Source organism: Saccopteryx leptura, chromosome 8, assembly GCF_036850995.1.
Source record: "Saccopteryx leptura isolate mSacLep1 chromosome 8, mSacLep1_pri_phased_curated, whole genome shotgun sequence".
NCBI classification, from domain to species: Eukaryota; Metazoa; Chordata; class Mammalia; order Chiroptera; family Emballonuridae; genus Saccopteryx; species Saccopteryx leptura.
The window spans coordinates 97,331,284-97,343,697 of NC_089510.1; the positions used below are offsets into that span (position 1 = coordinate 97,331,284).

Below are 12,414 nucleotides of genomic sequence, written 5' to 3' on the forward strand. Positions count from 1 at the left end.
GATCCCAGCCGTTTGGCGGGCCGCACTAGGTCTACAAAAGGTAACTGTTATGCAACACTTTTCAGTGTCACAAAACGACCAGAAACTGTAGTTCGTGGATTAGTCTGCTGGCCGCACAAAATTGTTCGGCGGGCCGCATGCGGCCAGCGGCCCGCGAGTTTGAGACCTCTGAGATTGTCTAGTTTTTTGGTGTACAGTTCTTCATAGTATTTTCTTACAATATTTTGTATTTCTGTTGTGTCAATTGTTATTTCTCCACTCTCGTTTCTAATTTTATTTATTTGAGTCCTCTCTCTTTTTTTCTTGGTGAGTCTGGTTAAAGGTTCATCGATCTTGTTTACCTTTTCAAAGAACCAGCTCCTGGTTTCATTGATCCTCTGTATTGTTTCTTTAGCCTCTGTGTCTTTTATTTCTGCTCTGATCTTTATTATTTCCTTCCTTCTATTAGCTCTGGGCTTGCTGTTGTTTTTCTAGTTCTTTTAGATGCAGGGTTAAGTTGTTTATTTGAGCTTTTTCTAGCTTCTTGAGGTATGTCTGTAATGCTATAAACTTCCCTCTCAGGACTGCTTTTGCTGTCTCCCATAAATTTTGAGTTGTTGTATGCTCATTATCGTTTGTTTCTAGGAATTTTTTAATTTCTTCTTTGATCTCAATGTTAACCCATTCGTTATTTAATAATGTGCTATTTAGTTTCTAACTGTTTGAATGTTTTTCAATTTTTCTATTGTGGTTGATTTCTAGTTTAATGCCATTGTGATCAGAGAAAGTGCTCGATATGATTTCAATCTTCTTAAATTTGTTGAGACCACTTTTGTGCCCTAACATGTGGTCTATTCTAGAGAATGTACCATGAGCGCTTGAAAAGAATGTATATTCTGCTGTTTTATGGTGAAAGGTTCTGAAGATATCTATTAAATCGAGTTGATCTTATATGTCCTTTAAGTCTGCTGTTTCTTTGTTGATTTTCTTTCTTGAGGATCTATCTAATGATGTTAATGGGGTATTGAAATTCCCTACTATTACAGTATTGCTGTTGATCTCGCCCTTTAAGTCCATCAAAGTATGCTTTATATATTTAGGTGCTCCTATATTAAGTGCATAGATATTTATAATGGTTATATCTTCCTTTTGGATTGCTGCCTTTATCATTATGTAGTGACCTTCTTTTTCTCTAACTATGGTCTTTGTTTTAAAGTCCATTTTGTCTGATATAATTATTGCTACTCCAGCTTTTTTTTCATTTCCATTTGTGTGAAATATTTTTTTCCATCCTTTTATCTTCAGTCTGTGTGCATCTTTTGATTTAAGGTGTGTCTCTTGTAGACAGCATATGTATGGGTCCTGTTTTCTTATCCACGCAGCTACCCTATGTCTCTTGATGGGATCATTTAATCCATTAACATTTAAGGTTATTACTGATATGTAATTGTTTATTTCCATTTTTTTTCTTTGAAACTGTATTCCTCTTTTGCTATATTCTTTTTTTCCTTTGATCTGTTTACAACAGGTCCCTTAGCATTTCTTGCAGCCTTGGTTTGGTTGCAGTGAATTCCTTGAGTTTTTTTTGTTAGTAAAGCTTGTTATTTCTCCTTCAATTTTAAATGATAGCCTTGCTGGATAAAGTAGTCTTGGTTGTAGGTTCTTGTTCTGCATTACTTTGAATATTTCTTGCCATTCCCTTCTGGCCTCAAGTGTTTCTTTTGAGAAGTCATAAGTCATCCTTATGGGGGCTCCTTTGTAGGTGATAGTCTTTTTTTCTCTAGTAGCTTTTAATATTTTCTCTTTATCATTTAGCTTTGGTATTTTAATTATGATGTGTCTTGGTGTTGGTTTCTTTGGGTTTCTCCTTAATGGAGTTCTCTGTGCTTCCTGAACATGTGTAATGTTTTTCTGCCTTAATTGGGGGAAATTTTCCGCTATAATATGTTTGAACAAAGTCTCTATCCCTTGTTCTTTCTCTTCTTCTTCAGGAACCCCTATGATGCGGATGTTATTTCTCTTCATGTTGTCACAGAGCTCGCAGTTTCCTCAGACTTTTTGAGTCTCTTTTCTTTTTTCTGCTTTGCTTCCGTGCCTTTATTTATTGTGTCCTCTAACTCACTGATTCAATTCTCTGCTTCATCTATCCTGCTTTTAATTCCTTCCATTGTATTTTTTATTTCAGATATTGTATTTGTCATTTCTGACTGATTCCTTTTTATTATTTCAATGTCCTTTTTTATATTTGTTATCTCTTTATTTAGGTTTTCGTAATGGCCATCTATGGTTGTTCTGATATCTTTGAGCATCCTAACAATCGTTATTTTAAACTCTGCATCTGGTAATTTGGTTATATCTGATTCACTTAGGTCCTTTTCTGGGGATTTCTCTTGGTTTATTTGTGTTGTATTTCTCTGCCTTTGCATTTTCTCTTCATGGGAGTGGCTGTGATCACGTGCTTGGGTGCACAAGCATTGGTGGCCTTGGCCTTTGCCCCGCCCCTGTGTGTGACGTTATGCTTGGTCCTGAGGGCACTGGCGAGCACCTTTGCTCAGCTGCGGGTCTCCGCCTGTTTCCGGGCTTTCACCCTGCCCTTGCAGGAGGAGCCCACTCAAGGAACGGCTGCTAGCCTTAGCTCTACCGCCGTGCACGACTGCGTTCCCAAGCTCAGCTCAGTAGCGGAACTCCGCCTCTATTGGGCTTTTGGCTCCACCCCCGCGGGAGGAGCCGGCTACCAAGTGAGACCGCAAGCCTGGGTTGCACGGGCGGGGCAAGGCTGTGCTCCTCTGCCCTTGCTCAGGGGCTGGTCTCCACCTTTTCCAGCGCCAGGGCCCTTCTACTACCTCAGTAACTTTCTAAATAAACTTTCCATTATAATTTGGAACAAAAAAGAACATGCCCTGGCTTCCCGCCCTTTTCCCCCACAGGCTGGATTACAGGCTGCCGTCACCTAAGCTTGACCGCTTTTGCACGCCCTCTTCTCCCCAGCCGGGGAAGATTGAGCTCACACCTGAGCCCAGTGGTGGCCAGCTGGCTTCCACCCCTGCCAGCAGAACCGCGCTTTTGTCTCCCGCTGCTGCCCACCTTCCGGGGCTCCGCGTGGGTGGGGGCGTTGCAGCTCGGACCCTAAGACTCACTACTGTAGACCCAAAAGCTCCCTCCTTCTATGCAACTCTGTTCTGCGTGCCGCGGAGGAGCTTGTTTGGCTGCTCTCCTGCTTCCCTTTGCTGGTATTGCTGTTTCCGGGGGAAATATTCACTTCAGCTTTGGGGGGGTGACTCATCCCAGGGGTTAGGGTGGCTATTTCCCAAAATGCTTCTCCCTTTGCCTCCTAGATTACACTCTCTTCCTCTTACTCTAGTCCTCTCCTCTCTCCCCCCCGTCCCCAGGAGTCCCGGGTGGGTGGTTATGAGAGATGTTCTGCGCGGTCCCTTTAAGAAGGATCCTGGGTCTGAGAAGTCAGACTCTTTCTCAAAAACAGTATCCTGACTTGTTTCCAGCTAAATACTATCCTTACGCCTCTTCTGGGCTCTCGGGCTACAGGCTGGGGCTTTGTTCCTGGGGCTCAGGACCCTCCCCCCTCTGCTAAACTCACTTCCCGCCACGCGAGTCTCTCCCTGCTGCCGTTCGCTCCGGGGAGCTGGGCAGCCCTCTCCACGTTTCCCCGTTTCCGCTTTTCCTACCAGTCTCTGTGTGGCTACCTCAGTGTTCCTTGGTTGAAGAGTCCTCTTAGTTTCTGTAGTCTGCCTTTTAAATACAGAAGATTCTTTGCCAAGGTCTTACCCTCTCTCTGTGCCAGTTTCTCCAGAAGATCCTATTTGATAGCAACGTGGTTGCTGATGGGTTAAACTCGGGAGCTCTCCTTTCTTAAACAAACTTTCCTCTGGCGTTAGCACTGCTGTCACACCTGTTGTTTAATTCTTAACATTAATGCTTTATTCTATTTTCCTCTATTTTCTTAGTTCTAACTGTTCCACATTATAAATACATATCCACAACATGAGCCCTAATAAGGCTCTCCAGAAAAAATTTGATGTTGTAGTCTTGAATTTAATGACTGAAAACTCAGGCAAAATTTCTGTGTTTTATTCCAGAAGAAGAATTCCTCTTTTTTGGGAAACCTTGGTCTTTGCTCTACGTCAACACTACATACTACCGAAGAGACCAGTTCCAGGAAGAAGGCTACAATATATATTGATAATCCACCTTCCCTTAAGAGACCACTGGGACTATTCCATCATCTCTTTCATCCCTGTTTTCCTCAGTTTCCACATTCAGGACCCTTAATTCCTTGCATTAGTTCATTAGTAGGTTTAACTATTGATGACAGTAACTTAAACATGATAAAACTGTATTATCTATCACTTAAAATTCTGAATAGGAGGTACAGGACCGATATGACTCTCCACAAGGCCAGGAGCCTTTTGGAATTGTTAATGCTCTCTGTGATCACACCTACTTTCCAGGGCAGATGGGGAAATATGTAGTCTTTGTTTTAAGTGGCCAGGTATGTAGCAAAAATTCACATTCTTCTACATAAGTAGGGATGATGAATGAATATTGGAGGACAGTCAGCTGTTGAGACCATTTCCTACTATCTGTCCAAACTCTTAGCTCTTTCTAGTGTAAATTCTATCCCTCTACCTTTTGGAACTCAAGAGTGTGTCAGTGGCCCAATCTGTGTCCTCAACCCTTACTTCTGAATGATTTATTTATTTACCTTTGTAGTCCAACTTAAATCTGGTTGTTTCTGCCTGACCAGGCAGTGGTGCAGTGGATAGAGCATTAGCCTGGGATGCTGAGGACCCAGGTTTGAAACCCCAAGGTCGCCTGTTTGAGCTTGGGTTCACCAGCTTGAGTGTGGGGTTGCTGGCATGAGCGTGGGTTCATAGACATGATCTAGTGGTTGCTGGCTTGAAGCCCAAGGTCATTGGCTTGAGCCCAAGCTCACTGGTTTGAGCAAGGGGTCACTGGGTCAGTTGGATCCCCCCACCCCCATCAAGGCACATATGAGAAAGCAACCATTGAACAACTAAAGTGATGCAACAGTGAGTTGATGCTTCTCGTCTTGCTCCCTTCCTGTCCCGTGGAAACTGCTTTCTTGAAGTCCCTGTCAAGTGGAAGCTTTTAGCTTCCCAGACTCCTATGTGTCAGACGGCCTTGTTTCTCATTAAAGTATCTGGACAATCGATCTCATCCCTCTTTCTCTCTCTAAAATTTCCTACTGTCTTGGAAATAAATCCTACCAGATTAAACCATTCTCTACCCTGCCTTTTTGAAGCTATCAGCAGATCTCTGATATTTTTCCTTATTCAGTGAATATACTAGCACTGGCTGTTTCTATCTCCACCATGACTGTTCTCATTAGTCTCAGTGATTTAATATCTACCAATCAATCCATCCCATTCCCTGGCCTCTCAGTTCTTGACCCTGGCCACCCACTTTCCTACTTCATCATTACCAATGTCTACGTTCTCTTCCAAAATCTGTTTTAAGCATCTGTTTGTTTGTATAGTTCCACTTGTTTTTCTCTAGTTTATTTCCTATAGAATACTTCTTAAACTGAATTTATTGGGGTACAGTTTTTAGTTGTGCAACTCAAGAAAACATCATCTGTACAATGTAGTGTGTGCCCATCACTCCAAGAAAAATCTCTTTAGTCCCCATTTCCTCATCTTTGCCCACCTTCACCTACCCCTCACCCCCCTTTTCCTTTAGCTATCACCACACCGTTGTCTGTGTGTGTTATTTATATGTATGTGTGTGTATGTGTGTTTTGCTTAATCCTTTATCTTTTGCCATCCATCCCCGAACCCCCTCCTCTCTGACAGCTATCCTGTCAGTCTGTTCCATGTATCCATGTCTCTATTTTTTTCATCAGTTTAATTTGTTCATTAGATTCCGCATATAAGTAAGATCGTATGGTATTTGTCTTTCTTTGACTGGCTTATTTCGCTTAGCATAAGAATCTCCAAGTCCATTCATGCTGTTGAAAAGGTAAATTTCCTTTTCTTATGGCCACATAGTATTCCATTGTATAAATGTAACACAGCTTTTTAATCCACTCATCTACTGAGGGCACATGGGCTACTTCCAAATCTTGGCTATTGTAAATAATGCTTCAATGAACATAGGGGTGCATATATTCTTCCAACTTAGTGTTTCAATATTCTTAGGATATAGTTTCAGAAGTGGGATTTCTGGGTCAAAAGATAGTTTCATTTTTAAGATTTTGAGAAAACTATTTTCCATAGTGGCTGCACTAGTTTGCATTTCCACTAACAGTGTATGGGTGTTATCTTTTCTCCACATTCTTGCCAGCACTTGTTTTTTTGCTTTACTGTATTGATGAGCGCCATTCTGACAGACGTGAGATGATATCTCATTGTGGTTTTAATTTGCATTTCTCAGATGATTAGTGGGACATTTTTTCATAGGTCTATTGGCCATCTATATGTCCTCTTTGGAGGAGTGTCTATTCAGGTCTTTTGCCCATTTTTTTAAATTTTATTTTATTCCCCCATTCAATCTTAGCTGCCACAGTCAGATAGACAGCGCGAGGACCCTTTTTCTTGCATCTATACTGGAACCCTAGCAGCAGACAATAACTGCTCCAGGTCTGTCAACTAGATGCATCTTTTGCCCATTTTTTAATTGGATTGTTTGTCTTTCTGGTGTTGAGTTATATAAGTTCTAAATATATTTTAGAAATTAACCCCTTATCAGGTGTATCACTGGCAAATATGTTATCCCATTCAGTGGGTTTCCTCTTTATTTTGTTGGTGGTTTCTTTTGCTGTGCAAAAGCTTTTTAGTTTGATGTCCCATTTGTTTATTTTTTTCCTGTTTCCTTTGCCTGATGAGATATACTGGTAAAAATATTGCTGCGAGAGATGTCCAAGATTTTACTGCCTATGTTTTCTTCTAGGGTTTTTATGGTTTCACGACTTACATTTAAGTCTTTTATTCATTTTCAATTTATTCTTGTGTATGGTGTAAGTTGGTGGTCTAGTTTCATTTTTTTTGCATATACCTACCTAACTTTCCCAGCACCGTTAATTGAAGAGACTGCCTTAACTCCATTGTATGGTCTCGCCTCCTTTGTCAAATATTAATTGATCATAAAGATGTAAGTTTATTTCTGGGTACTCTGTTCTGTTCCATTGATCTATATCCCTGTACCTGTGCCAGTACAGTAAGTCCTTGAGTTAATAAACATCCTACTTCAGTACAACTCATACTATGAATGGAGCACCATGAAGGCTATTGGTAATCAATTGCAGTTGGACATCAGTGAAAATATCATAGAGTTACTCAACTCTCATGGCAAAGAACTAACCAATGAAGACCTTATTGAACTAGGGCAGCAGATGATAGATAGCATTTAGGAAAGAAAACAGGGACCTAAAAACTCCAGAACTGAAAAAGCTTTCTATAGGAGAGTTAGCTGATGCTTTTCATGTCATTGAAGCAGGAATGGCAAAGTTAGAGGAACAAGATCCTGATACAGAGAGAACTCACCAAAGTTTACTGTATAGTTACCAAAGGCTCGAGATGCGAAAGGGCCATTTATGATGAGAAAAACGAAAGCTCTGTTGATGCAAGAGATGCAGGATTGGCAAAAAACCAACCTCTTTTGATGCCTACTTCAAAACAACTGACTCCACCAGCAGAATTAAACCCTCTCTAACACCAGTCCCATACTCTCCAACAAGTCCATAATCTTCTGCATCATCCAAGATTGTTTAATGTTATATTTGAAAATGTCTGAGTATTTATATTCACAGAAAGTAAAAATAAATACTATGTTAAGACAAACAGCTGTCTAAGTTGCATTTAATAGGTAAATGTACCTGTTCCAACTTACATACAAACTCACCTTAAGAACAAACACTCAGAACTTCTCTTGTTTGTAACCTGGGGACTGTCTTACCAAGCTGTTTTGATTACAATGGCCTTGTAATATCAATATATAATAGTTTGATATCAAGTCTTGTGACAACTTTGTTCTTCTTTCTCAAGATTGCTGAAGCTATATGGTTTTTTGTTTTTGTTGTTCCATATAAATTTTTGGAATATTTTTTCTAGATCTATGAAATCTGTTATTGATATTTTAATAGGCATTGCATTGAATGTGTAGATTGGTTTGGGTGGTATGGCCATTTTAATGATGCTAATTATTCCAGTCCATGAACATGGTATATACTTCCACTTATTTGTTGTATCTTTCTCGATTTGTTTCTTCAATGTCCTATAATTTTCTGAGTACAGGTCTTTTATCTTCTTGGCTAAATTTATTTCTAGGTACCTTATCTTTTTGTTGCAGTAGTAAATGGGGGTTGTTTTCTTAATTTCTCTTTCTGATAGTTCATTATTGGTGTATTAAAATGCTACTGATTTCTGAATATTAATTTTATATGCTGCTACTTTGCCTAATTTATTTATGTCACCTGTGAATAATGACAATTTTACTTCCTCCTTTCCAATTTGTGTGCCTTTTATTTTTTTCACCTTATCTTATTGTTGTGGCTAGAACTTTCAGTACTATGTTGAATAAGAGTGGTGAGAGTGGATATCCTTGTCTTGTTCTTCATTTTAGGGAAAATGCTTTTAGTTTTTTTCCCATTGAGTATGATATTGGCTGTATGTTTGTCATACGTGGCCATTGTTATATTGAGGAATGATCCCTCTGGTCCCATTTTTTGAGAGTTTTGATCATAAATAGGTCAAATGCTTTTTTGAATCTATTGGTATGATCATGTGATCATACCACAGATTATCAAATGCTTTTTTGAATCTATTGGTATGATCATGTGATTTTTATCCTTTATTTTATGTGATGTGTCATATTTATTGGTCTGTGAATATTATTTCAACCTTGTATCTCCAGAATAAATCCCACTTGATCATGGTATGTGATCTTTTTAATGTATTTCTGGATTTGGTTTGCTAATATTTTGTTGAGGATTTTTGCATCATACTCATCCATATTATTGGCCTGTAGTTTTCTTCTTTTGTATTGTTTTTGTCTGGTTTGGGGATTAGGATCATGCTTCATACAAAGAGTTTGGTGATCTCCCCTTTTGAGTATTTTGGAATAGTTTGAGAAGGATAGATGTTAGTTCTTCTTTGAATGTTTTGTAAAATTCACCTGTGAATCCATTTGGTCCTGGACTTCTGTTTGCTGGGAGTTTTTTGATTACTGCTTCACCTTTATTAGTTGTAATTGGTCTATTCAGGTTTTCTGATTCTTCCTGATTCAGTTTTGGAAGATTTGCATGTTTTTAGGAATGTATCCATTTTTCCCAGGTTGTCCAATTTTTGGGCATATATTTGTGGTTGTTCATAGTATTCTCTTGCAATCCTGTGTATTTCTTTAATTTTTTTTTTATTTCTTGATTGATTTTAGAGAGAGAGGAAGGGACAGAGAGAGACAGAAACATTGATCTGTTCCTATATGTGCCCTGACCTGGGATTGAATCCACAACCCTGGTGTATTGAGATGATGTTCTAACCAAGCAAGCTATCCAGTCAGGGCATAATCCTTTGTATTTCTTTTGTGTCCTATAGAATCTTAATGCAGACAATACTTCAGACTTCAGCAGGACTTCTAGGCCATTAAAGCTACCCCCTTTTCTTCAAGCTGGGTAGTTTTCTCATATCTATGGCTTGGAACATGATCTTTGTGTTGACAACCCTTAAACTGGTCTCATTGATATCTCCTGCTCCGTCTTTCTCCTTGACTCCAGACTTGAATATCTCTTGAATTCTTTGTTTGAATGTCTATAGGCACCTTAACCTTAACCTATTTAAAACAGAATTTTTGATATCATCTCTTCCAGCATGTTCCTCCCTCAATTTTCCTTATCTTAGTAAATGGCAACCCTGTTCTACCTTTTGAAGCTTCAAAGTCATTTCCTCTTTCTGTTTAACCCAATTCATCAACAAATGTTTTAGGATCTTATTTCAAAATATATTCAGAATATGACCACTTCAAATCAGTTATACCACTATTGCCTTTCTCATCCAAGCTACTTTCATCTATTTTCCAGACTTCTAGATTATTGATATTCTAACTGGCCTCCCTGTTTTCAGTCTTGTTCATCTTTGCTCTCTTTAAAAAAATATATTATCCAGCCTGACCAGGCAGTGGCACAGTGGATAGAGCATCAGACTGGGACGCGAAGGACCCAGGTTTGAGGCCCCAAGGTAGCTGGCTTGAGCGCAGGCTCATCCAGCTTGATTGCAGCCTCATCAGCTTGAGCATGGGGTCGCTGGCTTTAGGGTGGGATCATAGACATGACGCCATGGTTGCTGGCTTGAACCTAAAGGTCACTGGCTTGAGCAAGGGGTCATTCGCTCTGCTGTGTTCTCCTGCTCAAGGCACATATGAGAAAGCAGTCAATGAACTGCTAAGGTGCCCAGTGAAGAATTGAAGAATGAAGAATATATATTATCCATACTGATACTTTAAAAATGTAAGTCAGATCATATCACTCCATTGCTCATAACCCTCCACTGGCTTCTCTGTTCATTCAGAAGAAAATCTGAAGCTTTTATTGTGGTTTTTCAAGCCCTCCTACATGATCTGTATCCCTTCTCTTCTCCCCCAATTTCTTGCCACTCCCTTCACTCAGTCTGTGTTAGCCATACTGGCCTTCACGATCTGACTTAGTCTTAAAAGCATTACTGGCTGCTGTATTTAGAAGAGTTTGAAGTAGGTAAGTGTAGGAGTAGGAACATCAGTTCTGGGCTTATTGCAATAATCAAGGCAAGGGATGATGGATTGGCTTTGGACTATGATGGACATGCTGAGAAGTAGTCAGATTTGGAGTATAATTTGGTAGTTGAACTGTCAAGGTTTGCTAAACACATTTTTACGTAAGCCCCATGAATGTTGATCCATACCAGACCAGAGACAACTTATAAATGTACATGATTTTGGTAGCAAAGGCATAGTTGTTCCCATGTGCTTCCTATACAAAGTTGTGAAATAGGTCAAGTTATCTATACTCAAGAAATTTCCTTTTTATTATCTCTTCCCCCTGTTACCCAGTACCACTGACTAGTCAGATCCTTGGTAACCAATGCCTTTGGACAGGTAAAAAAATGCTTCAATGCAGCCCTCAAGCAGCGCTGCACTTCCCTGAATTAGCCATGTTCTAATACGACTTTTTTGTTATTCCTCTATTTAGTCTCAGATCAGAGTGCACAGATCCTTCATGCAAATGATCTCAACTAAATTTGATGTTTGGGGAAGATCTTTCTAAGCAAGGGAGAATCTTCCCAGTGTTAGAATACAACATCCTCTTTTTGTAATCCTTTGGTACTTTGTTTTTGAATGGTTGCAGATTCCTTTTTCATAAAAAAACATAAACGCTTTTACTATTTAGAGATTATGAGTGCTTTTGGTGAAAAATTATTCCTAATTGTTACAGATTTCATGTTTGAGGTATTTGATCTAGATTATATCATGCCTTTGTCAAAGACCTTTTAAGTGCCCTGACCAGGTAGCTCAGTTGGTTAAGAGCATTGTCCTGATATGCCAAGATTGTGGGTTCAGTCCCCCGTCAGGGCACATGTAAGAATCAACCAATGAGTGCATACAAAAGTGGAACAACAGGCTGATGTTTTTCTTTCTCTCACTCTCAAAAAAAAAGAAAGAGAAGAAAAGAAAAAGTATAGTTATTATGACCTGAAATTTGAAAACAAAAGGATATTTTAAATTTCTGGTTATAATTGTCTATTCAGATTTTATAAATATTTTCTTCTGTGTTGTCATTTCCAGAAGCAACAATTATATGCTTTATTCTTTTCAAATTCTTATAAGCTAGGTGGATTTGGATTATTGTGAAAATGCAGAATTTTATAAATATTCTTCTTTTCCCTTCTCTTATTGGAAGAGGTCTGATAGAAGGGAGAAAGTAGTTTTCAGAAAAATGTTGAACTCCTAGGGACTAAAAGTGTGCCTGTGAAATGTGCTGGTGAGAGATACATTCTTTTCCAGGCTGCTATACGTAGTCTCATGTTTTTGAAGTTGAACAGAAATCTTTCTGAGTGACCTGGAAGAGAGAGAAGGCTTCTTACCCTAGTTGCATTGTTGTAAAGTATTGTACTTTAATCCATGGGTTACATAGAAACACAAGGGCAGGATACAGAAGAAATTTTTGAGGAGTTTATTAATTAGCCAGCTAGCTACACGGGGCACAATCCCAAATCATGTAGGGCCTCATACAGTTCTGAACCTGCTTTTCTACAAAATAAAGTACTGGTTGGGGAGGGTAAGGAGGAGCTTGTGATCCCTTTGTCCAGAGATATAAGTCACTCTTTTTTTTTTTTTTTTTTGCATTTTTCTGAAGCTGGAAACAGGGAGAGACAGTCAGACAGACTCCCGCATGCGCCCGACCGGGATCCACCCGGCACGCCCACCAGGGGA

General features: G+C 39.4%; 1 protein-coding gene and 1 non-coding gene across 6 annotated transcripts in view; one reads left to right on the forward strand and one right to left on the reverse strand.

Annotated features, from left to right (window-relative positions):
* Window positions 1-12,414, forward strand: part of IFT80 (intraflagellar transport 80) — a 261,132-nt gene that overhangs the window by 72,146 nt on the left and 176,572 nt on the right. The window lies entirely within an intron of this gene.
* LOC136380235 (small nucleolar RNA SNORA31) lies at window positions 6,488-6,614 on the reverse strand. The gene has a single exon (XR_010746909.1). It is a non-coding gene; the product is annotated as a small nucleolar RNA SNORA31 (small nucleolar RNA).